Here is a 9913-nt window from a genome sequence, read left to right as displayed (position 1 = left end):
CAAAACATGCAGTCTAATTTAAGCACCAACGACTAGATGAAATGTATTTAAATAGACATTACATCTTTGACTTATTTTTGCTACCACTGTGTGTTCAAAAAGTGGAGTTTAATGTTTGCAAAACAGAAACGTAGCACATTTACCTTACACCGTGACACCTACTCCTACGAAAAGACAACCAAAGAAAGTCACAAACGTTAGACACGCAGCAGCTCTGAAAACTGGGAATCCAAACTTATCCGAAAGTAAGAGCGAAAATATTTCACTGTCCATTTACTGTGTTATAGTGGGAAGGTGAATTTTGCCAGCAATCACCTAAGGAAACCACTTTCCTTAATCCTTAATGTTCTTATACATGATTTTTATCTGGCTTATTGGGAAGCCATAACACTACACTGCAATAAAAATGCCTGGAATATTACTACATATGTACATATGTTGACATTTTTACATCTACATCACTTCATGGTAAAGCAGCTTTTACAAAAAAAAGTGTTCTTAGGAAAATGTTCTCCTCACAGAGAGAATCTTATCAAAAGATGTGGATCTCTTTTCAGTGTGTGGATTTAAAAAATTAACATACACATAAAGTGTTATAGGTGTTTATCATTAGAAAACATAAAATTATGCTGTAAAATAGGTTTTCTCCTTTTCATTCTGTTTTTATTAAAGATTCATTTTTATAGCTGTGATCACTGTTTTCAGAGAATGGTTGATGACTATTTTCATGCTACCAAAGGATTATTTAATGTGTTTTGGCAAATTTTTTCCAAGCAAACAATCCCACACTATCCACCTTCATCTTTAAAAAGTTGCCCTGGAAAAAAAAAAAAAAAAAAAACTTGCCCTGATTTTCTCTAATACTGAATCCAATTAGGTAATTAAATAATTTAGAAACAGATTATAGAATTGTTATGGGATTTAATATAACTTAAAAAAAAAATTGAACCTTGAAAGATTTTTAGTGGTTAATACTACTGACATGATCAAATCCGTGTCACATAGATAACTCTTAATAGAACTTTTATATTCTTTTTAACTTTAAACCTAAATCTAACTTACATTTAATACAAATTGGCATCTATTTATATTTTAATTTGCTTTTAAGCCTATCTAGACCTTTCCTTTTATCTCTCTCTTTTGTTGTTGTTATTGTTGTTGTTTTTCACCACAGTGTCAGTGGCCTGTTATTTCGACCTAAGCTTTCACTGCAATAAAATCCAGTTATTTTACTGGAAATGTTTCTATATTTCACACCAATTTTTGACATGTCTGCATTTACAAAAGTGTTTCCAATGCAAAAAAAAAAAAAAAAAGCCTATTTGATAAACTTTTAATACAATATATTTATAGTCGTTTAAACTTTTTTTCTTATTTCCAATTTTCTTAATGAATATAGATATGAACCTAGCTATGGTTGGGCTCGAAACATATTTATAGCAGAAAAGCTGAATACAATCTTTTTTGCTCAAACACAGTAGCATTTATTTAAATTTCATCTCTGACAGAAGGATTCATGAAATAGGGCTGCCACTTTTAAGTAATGGTTTCTCTGAAATACCCAGCTCTGCAAGCTCACAGAAAATAACTAGCTTAGCACTGTACAATAGTACGGAAATTGGAAAGTAATCTTTTCAGAGACATTTGCTATGCGGTTCTGAACGTATAAAAGACATGTTCAACCAAGCTTACTTGCTGTTGCTGTGAACACAAATGATCTAGCAGCAAACCTGCTTCTTCAACTTAACCAAAAGGGTTAAAACTCGATAAATATTTTTCAAATGTTTCAGGTTCTGCATTGGCGTGAAGCCAGACAGTGTGAATGGACAGATCCTCAATTACTTTGAACTTTCTAGTTCTTTGCATTCTTTCCTGCTTAGTAGTGCTGTACCATTAGGGAAGATAGGAGAAAACAAAAAACAAATGTCAGGTTTCAAAAATCAATTAGTGGCCTGGCAGCGGTGTTTAACTGAACTGTTCCAAAACAGAGAATTTAGAGGGAAAGAAAGAGAAAAAGTTGAGTAGTCAAGTTAGGTAGGAGGGTAAGCATAGAAGCAGTGTGCATGCTTAAGTCCTTAGTCACTGGGCAACACAGATTTAGTCTTAGAATAAACCCTAAGTGTCACTATCTTTACGGGAATAAATATGCCTGAATGTGTGGGGGTTGAGCAGGCAGTCAGCTGTGGGGGAGGGGGAGATTTGAAGGAGGCAGTGGGGAAAAAAAATTGATAAATAGCTTCTGAATGATGAGATGAAAGAAATATGAAACTATCACTAGGGTAGGGTTCACAGGAAGACACGGCAAAAGAAATATCTGTATTCAGTTGTTTGGCCAAAACCTCAGGGAGAACTTGAAATTAAAGGATCTTATTTTTGACACTTGATTCACTTTGGAAACTATTGATGGAATATTGCATTTCAGTAAAATGAGTAAAATTTCTGAGTGATACTGAGCATGATACAAAAAAGCATGACAATGAATAAAAATCTTTTTTTTTTTTTTTAATGAGGGAGTAAATTCTCCTCCAGGGTAGGATTATTCAATTTAAAGTGACTTTTCTTGATAATCATTGACTGTCCGCCTAGGATTAGAATCTGTATCAGTAGAAACTAAGACATAACTATTGTCCTATTTTCACATTTTTAATCATTTCATTAATGGCAACTGCTTGAAGCCACACATAAAAAAAAAATGTCATTGAGAAAAGAACACAATAAACAGAAGATTCAAATGAGATTTAGAAGATTCAAAATTCAGTTTTTACTCAAAAAACTAAGACAAATGAGAAAAGATGTCCATTCCTTTTGTGATGAAACAATATGTAATTTAAATATGATTATATATTTCTTTTTGTATAAATTAGAGTGGTCTTAAGAAAAACACTTCATATTATATTTTTTTTACTATCTCATTCCCAGTTCTTAAGAAATTAAATTTTATATTTAAATTTGGATTTAAATGTGTTCTTCCTGAAATATTTCATAAAACTCTCAATTGCACTTATTCCTAAATGTACTATAATTTATCCTATTTTTCAAACTCTAGTAATAGGAAAAAAAAAACCAATATTTTACCTTTTGGGGGCACTGGGATTGCTTTTTCCACCTTGTGAGTATAATAAGCAGACAAATGTAAACGCCTTGAACCAAGTTACAGGCCAGGCATACTGTAGCTTAAACTGTACAGTATATGAATTCTGACTTGAAACATGATAGGAAAGGTCAAGAGAAAAGTCCTGAACTGAAGTAGTTACGCCAGACAATCTTAGAACATTAAGGAGGCCACGTCACCAGCATCACAATGAGTGCTGTTTTGAGCCAATTGCTGTTCATGTGATGACAAAGCCCTCATGGTCCTAGGCTGTGAGGCACTCGTAATGCGTGCTCAAGAAAATACCCCTTTGGAGGTTCATTTGTGAATGAAATGTGTAAAAGGATGGTGCTAAGACCAGTGCAGACTCTTCATGCCTTCACGTCTATCCACTGGTGACGGTTAGGTAAATTAGTGTAACTTCTGAAGAGCACAACTGGACAATAAGTTGAAGAAGGCTAAAATGTAAACAACATTTAAAACAATAGATAATACCCCCTCTAGGAAATATATTACACATTGGAAAGACCTCAGGTTGCCCAACTATAGGAGAGTAGTTCAATAGTATATCCATATAGTGGCTACTGTTCTGCTACCCAAAATCATATTATTAAAGGATATTTAGTCACATGGAAAAATACTCATGATATGTTAAGTAAAAAAAAAAGTTAAGAGGTCTTTATAAACACACAGCCAAAGATGAAAGGAAAATACAAAACATGGATGCGTTTTGGTGGCTCTCATTGGATGGTGAAATGACGGGTAGTTGTACATTGCTTTATACTTTTGAATATTTTCTAGATTTTCCACACTTACCATGTATTCCATTTGTAACCAGAATAAATGTTTTTAATAAAAACATACCTAAATATTACCTCTATACCATTAAGTGTTTATTGCAACTGGAGGTGAAGAGCAAATGATTTCCATTTGAAACCACCAAATACTGCCACAGCTTGTCAACAGCCTGTGCTGGGGAAATATGTAAACTTTCTTAATCAAGCCAGTAGATTTTTCAGGACTCACTGCAGAATAAAGAAGCTGAAGAGAGATTACAAGATTTGAAGTTGGAAAGGGACAACCTGGGGATGTTTTAAATGTAAATACAAATTAATTCACTTCCTAAGAGATCAGTAAGACTTCTACAACGATTTACACTCATTTTTGGTATCTCATTTTACTTTCTTGCTTTGTTTCCCCTTATTAAATTAACTACGTTATTTACAGTGTTTTGACAAAATGCGTAGTCTCTTAAAGTTCATATGCATCTTTGAAGAGATATTTTTGTGTTTTGCTTTGTTTGGTTGGTTGTGCCTCGGAGTTTGTGGCATCTTAATTCCTGGACCAGGGATTGAACCCAGGGACACCACATTGAAAGCCATGAGTCTTAAACACTGGATTGTCAGGGAATTCCCATTTTTTGTTTTTGTTTTTTAATTTCAAAATATAAAGATGATATAGGATGAAATACTTTCCAAGGGATGTTTTTATTATCTAAGAGTCTTGTTTTTTTTACTGGCACCTAAAGTTGCTCAAAAGTAATTCCCCAACAATGCTTTCTGGGAACTGAAAATTTAAGTCACAGGGAGCATGGTGGTGGTCTCAGAGCTTGATATTTTAAACATTTTCTATGAACAATTCAGTAGAGATCTGCTTTTAGAGTTAAGGGCCCACCACCCCCTACTCCATCCTCCCATCATGACTCAGACTCTCAAGTGAAACAAACACACACACAATCCTATTCTAAATCATCCAGCATATCATTGGTGCCTGAAAACAGTTACTGAATATCCTTCATGTGCTGAGCGCTGTTGTAGGCCTTGGAAATACAAACATGGGTAAGACACAATCTTAGCATCATCCATAGGTATCCCTAAGCATCATCCATAGGTAACCACCACCCCACCCCACCCCTGCCATCCTCAAATATGTTTCATTGCTTCTCTCACTGAGTAAACTGGAGTTTAAACTCTTCAGTGTGGGATTTGAGGCAACCCCAGCTGATCTTCCCAGCCTGGAATTTCACTTTTCCTCCCTGTCTCATCTCCCAGGAAACTTGGGCTCTAACCATAGGGATTCTTTGTCATTTCCCAAATGCCCACTGCTGTTCCCTCCAACTGTAATGCCTGTCTTTGACCACATGTACCACAAATCACAAGCTCAGCTAAAACCCCACCTCTCTTCCAAGGTCACTCCACAAGCTCCAGCAAAAACTACCCTCTCTTGGATTTCTTCTCCTTCCCATTATGTTCGTATCTCCAGTAAAGTAAATGGTCTTGTCTTTGTGCCCCATATGATGTCTCTGAGCACAGAGTTCCACATCAAGGAGACCACCAGTGTTTGGTGAACTCTATTTTATTCTTATAAACATAAAGGGTAAAATAAAAAACAAAAGTTTGGGACTTCCCCAGTGGTCCAGGGGTTAAGAATCCACCTGGAGGGGACATGGGTTTGATCCTTGGTCCAGGAAGATTACATATGCCACTGAACAACTGGCCTGTGCATCACAGCTACTGAGCCTGTACCCCTAGAGCTTGTGCTCCCCAACAAGAGAAGCCGTGGCAAAGAGAAGCCCCCATACCGCAACTAGAGAGTAGCCCCCCTTGCCACAACTAGACAAAGCCTGTGCGCAACAATGAAGACCCAGTGCAGTCAAAACCAAGCAAGCAGTCAACAACAGAAAGAGTAAAAAGTTGATAGAATGCCATCTAAGAATGTAGAAGAAATGCGTTAGAAAAATCACCATCTTACCACCATCTTACTTTTAATTGGTTCAGGCAAGAATTAAAGGAAGCTAAAATGATTTGGTGAAATTCTCATAAGGAATAGGATATTTTATATAGCCAAAGTATCTATCTCAAAGTATCTCCCCACAAATAAGGTATTAATTACGATGGGACAACTGGCAACCTGACAATGGAAAAACTTGGCAGACACTACCTTAAGCAGATGATGAAAATTCACATCTTTATTAATGGGACAAACTGATATTGTGAGGTTGTGTTTTTGTTTTTGTTTTTTTGATGTGATAAACTGAGAAGGATGCACCGTTGTTTTACTTGTTTTCATTGTACAGAAAAATACATCACCTGAATCTAACCTTGAGGAAAGTCAGACAAACTCAAATTGAGGAACCTTCTACAAACCACTGGCTACACTACTGAAAAATGTAAATATGATGAAAGAATCATGAAAGACACAAAAACTCAGCTATTGTTTCTTTATTACAGAATAAATAATCCTGATTTGATCTACATGGGGGGGATGGGAGGGAATTGTCACAATAAACCTTATTGGGATAATTGACAAAATTTGAATATGAACTGGACATAAAATTTTCACACACTTTGAAATTCTACTTTTAGGTATTCATTTCTCAGCATCACTTAAATGTTCACAAAGATAGACTTACCAGAATGTTTATTGCAGCATTGTTCGTAATAAACATTATTAGGGTATGTTTGAGTATGGATGAACTTGATAGTGTAATTGTGGTTATGTAATGGAATGTCCTTGTTCTTGGAATACACTAAGTAATACCCAAAATACTAATATATATGGATAAAGGGACACGATGTTTGCAATTAATGGTTGAATTGTGTGTGCTCAGTCGCTCAGTCATGTCCAACTCTTTGGGACCCCATGGACTATAGCCCTCATGGCTCCTCTGTCTGGGGAATTTTCCAGGCAAGAATACTAGAGCAGGTAGGCATTCCCTTCTCCAGGGGATCTTTCCAACCCAAGGATTGGACCTGTGTCTCTTGCATCTCCTATATTGGCAGGTGGACTCTATACCACTGAGCTACCCGAGAAGCCTCAAATTTCATGTTCCATTCATCTTTGTTTCTTCAGCTCCAAGTTGAGTATTATATGAAAATGCATGTCTGAATGAAGAACACACACACACATACACAAAACGCAAGGGCCTCCAGAGCTTTGAACTGAATTTTTGAACTTAAATTTTATATTTTAGTATAAAATGATGTGACACTGGGGATTTCCTTCAAAGTAACTCAGAGAAGATAAACATTGTATGAAGGTATGAAGATTGGATGTGAATTAATAATGGTGAAAGCTGAGTGATAAGTACATAAGAGGTCCATTCTCACTAATTTTGTATCTTTTGGAAATGCTCTATGATATAAAAAAATTTTTTTAAAGAAAATACAGTAGAACCAGTAGTAATAAGAAGCACAATTTGACCAATCAGTGAACTAGATTTTATTGTTGTATAGTGTAGATTTGGTATTTTAATGTAGTATAGATTTGGTTTTTGAATTTAACTTTAAGAAACAAATAAATCCAAAAAACTACTATAAAGTCATGGTCTCTCTTTACTGTCTGAGAAGACAGGTCTCAGTTTATGTGAAATAAGGCCTGTCCTAGGGAATAAGTTAGACTTTTAGACGCATTTTTCAATTTGAAAAATGCTAGATTATTTTTTGTGTCAGCAGAGAATTTTGAGGAAATCAGGTCCTTAACATTGTTCTCAATTTATTGTTGAGATTTAGAACCTCATACACTATAAGCAGGTGTGACCTAATGACAAATCGAACAAAGACAAATCACACAAAAACGATGATTGAAGAAATACACAGGGAAATTGCCCATAGGGTACATATCTTGGGGAGAAGGGATAGATTAAACATTTTTCTATAAAGTAGAATTGTTGAAACAACCAACAAATATTTATTAGATTCCCACTATGTGTTAGACACTGGGAGTTATGGCAAAAGCAAGGGACTGTCAGTTTGGTAGCTTCCCATATCATTGAAGTTACAATATATGTGTACATAAAATAACAAAATAACTTTACCTGTGCTAGTGAAGAGTGAACAAGGAAGAGATAAAGATTGCTGTGGACTTTGATTCTTGATTGACCCTCAGGAAAAGACAAGTTCCTGCAAAACAGCAGATAGTAGGAGAGAGGAGGAAATTTCAGTTAAGAACAGACATAGCATTTAGGATAAATCACAGACTGGGTCAATTGGTGAGAATAGTTAGCCCATGGATTCATCAAAACCAATTTCTACATGATATATAAAGAATTTACATAATAAAGTCCAGAAGGAAGTCTAACCTAATGGAGAGTCTTGTGTATCAATGTGACCACAAAGGTAAAAGACAAATGACCCCTCTACCTCAGCCCCCTATGGTAAGTGACTATCTAGGAGAAAACAGTTGCAAAGAGGATTCCTATTCACAATCATAAAAGAGATCTTTAAAAAAAACTGTAAGACAGAGAGAACTCAGGGAAAATTAGGTAATGGTGGTAAATAGGCAATTCACAAAAGAAGATGTACGAGAGGTCAATAAATGTATGAAAAGTTTCTCAACCCCACCACTCTCAGGGAAATGCAAATCAGACAGCAAAGGGAAAACCATCTTTAGTCAACTAATGTACAAAAATGAAAGTCAGAGAAGGTATGGGGAAACTGGAAGGCTCATAATGTTAGCAAAAATATAACTTTGTATTGACTTGGTAAAAAGTCTGCCTATATAGGGCACTCTAGAACACTTCTCAAAAGATAAAATGATCACACAGGTTGAAATTCTACTTTTAGAAATTCATTCCTCAAAATCCTTTATGTGTGCACAAAAGTAGACAGATGTACCAGAATGTATTGCAGTATTGTTTGTAATAATGAAAAATTGGCAATCATCTAAATATCCAACAATAAGTAATTTATAGTCAAGTAAATTTATTGAGAAGGCATCCCAGGTAGCTCTGTGGTAAAGAATCCACCTGCCAAGCAGGAGACATGGGTTCAATCCCTGGATTAGAAAGATCCCCTGGAGAAGGAAATGGCAACCCATTCCAATATTCTTGACTGGGAAATCCCATGGACAGGGGGACCTGGCAGCCTAAAGTCCAATGGGTTGCAAAGAATCTTAGGGATTAAACAACAACAAATGATTGAGTAAATTCTACTTTATCTACATACTATCCAGAAATTTTGACATGAAATAACCCTAAAGGCATGATAAATGAAAAAAAAGAGTCACTGGTTAATACATATTTCATCATACCATTTATGTAATTAATTTATATGAAATATACATTGCCTATGACAGGACAGAGTGACTAACACTTTCACACTTTAAAATCGCTAACACGTGATAATTAACAGTTTATCTCTGGAGAGAAAAGAGAGATTGGGGGTTGTGGATGGTAGGCAGGAAGGGAGATTGCTACCTAAGCCCCAAGAATAATTAAGCATTGACAGTTCCAAGCAAAACATAGTTTATTCCCACAAATGTTTATTACTAGAGAGACAAGCTGGGATTCATGGAGTGTATCAATCTGAAAAGAACCAAAAAATTCATTTCTCCTAATAGAACCCTCTCAATTTGAGAAACTCATTATTCAACAAACATTTACAGAGTCCCTACTATGGGACAAGATCTGCACTAAAGAGCACTAGTGATTCAAAGGGACCAAAAGTGTTATTAAAGGTTAAGCACCAAATATCTTGAAAACCTAAAAGATAAGGCGTTATCTGTGCCAGATAGTCAAGGAAGGCTTCCTGGAAGAAGAGATCTCTGAGAAGAGCATTGAAGAATTTGAACTCAGTTTTTTGACTCAAGTCCAGTAATCTTTACTCCATGACCTTTAGACATCTATGATAGGAAAGTAAGAGGTAAAGATAATCTCATATTTCTGGAGAGTAGTCATTTCTAGAAAGAGAGGCCTTGTGTCTACCCATTAAAAATATATATATATGAAACTTGCAGGACTTCCCTTCTGGTTCAGTGGTTAAAACTTCGCCTTTCAACACAGGAGGTGCAGGTTCAGTCCCTGGTCATGGAGCCAAAGATCCC

This window comes from Dama dama, chromosome 30 (assembly GCF_033118175.1).
Source record: "Dama dama isolate Ldn47 chromosome 30, ASM3311817v1, whole genome shotgun sequence".
NCBI lineage: Eukaryota > Metazoa > Chordata > Mammalia > Artiodactyla > Cervidae > Dama > Dama dama.
The sequence above is the reverse complement of the archived record's forward strand: the minus strand, read 5'-3'. Positions refer to the sequence as shown.